Source organism: Tupaia chinensis, unplaced genomic scaffold, assembly GCF_000334495.1.
Source record: "Tupaia chinensis unplaced genomic scaffold, TupChi_1.0 Scaffold000452_1, whole genome shotgun sequence".
Classification (NCBI taxonomy): domain Eukaryota; kingdom Metazoa; phylum Chordata; class Mammalia; order Scandentia; family Tupaiidae; genus Tupaia; species Tupaia belangeri.
This window is the reverse complement of record NW_006159959.1, coordinates 1,735,190-1,738,647: the sequence shown is the minus strand read 5'-3', so window position 1 is coordinate 1,738,647 and position 3,458 is coordinate 1,735,190.

Here is a 3,458-nt window from a genome sequence, read left to right as displayed (position 1 = left end):
GTAAGTGGGAGAGCTTTTTTGTTTCCTTTTTATTTATTTATTTATTTATTTTTTGTTCACACCCTCTTTGGTAAAATATAGCTTATGTCTGTATACTCTCCTCCATTCAAAATAAATAATAAAAAAATTCATAAAATGAAGAAATAGGGTATGTCAGAAAAATTAATCATGTACTGAGTGATTAAACTATTTTGTGTTGAAATGTCATTTCTATTTTGTTTAAATGTAATGCAATTTACCAGACCATAAAGAACTCCTTAGATGAAATGGCTGTTTTCCAGGCAATGCTACTGTGCTGCTGATTGCAATATATTCTGACATCTATGACAGTTTTATAATTCTTCTGTTCTGTGCTCTGAAGTGTCCTTACTTTGCTGAAGGCTTTCTCCTGGGAAAAGGCACTAAAGTTTTGTGGACTGAAAGGACGATAAACAGTTTGATGGGAAAACAATATCACCATGTGATGTAATCTTGCTGCTAATTTGCTTTATGATAATGTAGGAAAGTATTTCAAAAGACCTTTACATCAGGATGTAGAGAATATTTTTTTTTTCACATGTGAATACTTTAGGAGAATTGTAAGAGAGAAAATTAAGACAAAATACTCTCCATAACATTGATAACCTATTTGGTCCAATGCGAAGCCAGGTAAACAGGGGATATTATGGAAACTATGTTTAAAATATTGTATTGTCAGATATTACTGTGAATTTCAGTACAAGAATTTTAAGGAAGCTAATCTTATGTTGAGAAATAGAAATGTGTGACTTAGTGGTTTATTATAAACTGTGTTCAAAGAGTATCACTGCTTAAAGCAATCTCTTAGAACATACTTTAAAAATCATATATAAATTACATTTTTTGAAACTAAGAATTATCAGAGATAAGTACTAATCTTAATTTTAATTAAAAAATAAAAAATAAGGCCTGGAGGTGATGTGATGGTTAAGGTGCTGGGCTCCCAGCATGGCCAACTGTGACTTGAGCCTGGACCTGGTGGCTTACTCTCTCTCTCTCTCTCTCTCTCTCTCTCTTGTGAGCACACATGCCCTACAGAAAATTAAGAATAATGGGACTAGCAGATAGTATAAAGGTTGCGTAACTAATCACAGTTTGAGTCCTAGACCCGACAGCTTAAATCTCTCGCCAGGTGTGTGTGCATGCATGCCACAAAATCCTGAGAAGAATGGAAGAGGAGGGATTGTGGCATGGCCACCCCCCTGAGGAGTGATTTCTCGCTTTCTGTCTTTCTGTCTCTTTCCGATGAGCCCGTGCACCCTATAGCAAGTATCTCTTTAAAAAAAAGGAAAAGAAGGGCCAGCAGGTGGTGTGGTGGATAAGGGCACTGGATTCCCACATGGCCAACCATGGTTCAAGTCCCAGACCTGGTGGCTTGGTTTCTCACTTTCCCTCTCTTTCTCTCTCTCTCTCTCTCTCTCTCTCATCAAATAAAGAAAAAAAAATAACAATAACAAATGGAAATAAATAAACAAATAATTCTTTAAAAAAGGAAAAGAAAATTAAGAAGAATAAATAAAATTATACGAATAATTTTTAAAATAAAAAATAAATTTTTAAAAAGTGTTATAATAATAACCATAAGGAAACATACATAGAAGAGTAAAATGTGACCTACAATATCCAATGTACAGAATTAGGAAAAAAAAAAGAGTTTACAATGGTATTAAAAAGTAGGAAAATAATGAATGAGTACAAGTGTGTGTACTCAATAATAAAATAGTTATCAACCTTAATGACCTATACAAATACACAGATTGTTCTGTGACCATTATGTACTGACCAGTTGAAAAGATTTCAGTTGGCTCTATGCGTCATCTAAATAAGTGCAATCTCAAGTGAATTTTAAAAATTCACAGTCATTAATGGCAGTAGGTGGCATGGTGGTTAAGGTAACTGGATTCCCTTAAAACTGACCACAGTTCAAATTCTGGACCCAGTGGCTTCAAAATCAAAACAGGCACATAAGTGTGTATGACCAAAATCCCAAGAGGAGAGTGGAAGTGAAATGATTGTGGCATGGTCATCTTCCTGGGGAGATGATTTCTCACTTTCCCTCTGTCTCCTTTCGGGAAAGTGCGTGTGCTCTACAAGGAAAAAAAAAAAAAAACTAAAAGAAAAAAAAAATGATCATTTAATTTCCTTCTATTCTAATGTAATAGTTCAATATATTTTAATAATATTAGATTGATTTTTATTATAGAATATAAATTATTCTCACAGATTTTTAAATGAGGATAAACCTCAAAAAAGTTTTGTAAATCTGAAATTATATTTTATGCAGAAAATAGACTGAGTGGAGCCTAGAAAAGGAAGAAATACTAATGTAATTGTTAATTTGTTTAACGCTCTGAAACTATAATAGTTCGTAGATGTTGTCACATCCCCATTGCATAATACACTGATAAAAATACATAAAACTTTAGAATAATGATAAACTCATTTTCATGTGGGCTCCTCATATAAACTGGAAAGGAAAAACATTCATTTATATATTTAAACAAATATATAACTTTTGTAATTTATTCAATATCCATCTCTATTTTCTTTTTTTAATTATAGAGTATTTTACATATATTTTCTTTTATTTTTTTCCTTTCTCTCATTTGTTTAAAGACTGGAAACTGTCTAGCAATAGTAGATTTTACAGCATCAACTAATTTCAAGATCTAAGGATGAGAGATCAAAGTTTAGTTGTAAGCAATGAGAGGCAGTTCATTTTTTTAAATAGTAAATTTTTTTTTTGCTCACTCTGTAGTTTATTTTTTAAAACTTTTTAGAAGAATTATTTATTTATTTAGTTCCATTTTTCTATTATTTTAAAAAAAATTACCAGAGAGAGAAACAGAGAAAAGGGGAAAGGGAGAAAGCAAGCAACCAGGTCCGGGAACCGAACTGTGGTTGGCCATGTGGGAATCCAGAGCCTTTAATCTCCATGCCACCTGATGGTCCTTCACTCTATAATTCTATCTATACTATTTAAGAGTCTGTTTAATATTCGGGGATCATTTCTATAGTTAATGAACTGTAACAATTCATTATTTGTTTCTTTTCCTATTTAACTGGCTAGGGACCACATTTTCTGTTTTTGTGTGAGTATAATAAGTTTTTGTTAGATGCTAGGCATAGATTAGACATTCTATATGATTTCTCTACATGATATTTTAAAAGTGAAAAACTTGCTTAACATAATAGAAAACTATCAATGGTTATCAAGGGCTGAGAATTGGGGGAATTCACTGGAAAAGGATACGAGGGAACAGGTTTTTGTTTTGTTTTGTTTTGTTTTTGAAAGATTTTTGCTATAGGGCATGTGCACTTGCTGGAGAGACAGAGACAGAGAAACAGAAAGTGAAAAATCACCCCCCACGGAAGATGGCCATGCCACAATCCCTTCTCCTTCATTCTCCCTTTGGGATTTTGGGCACGCACACCTATGT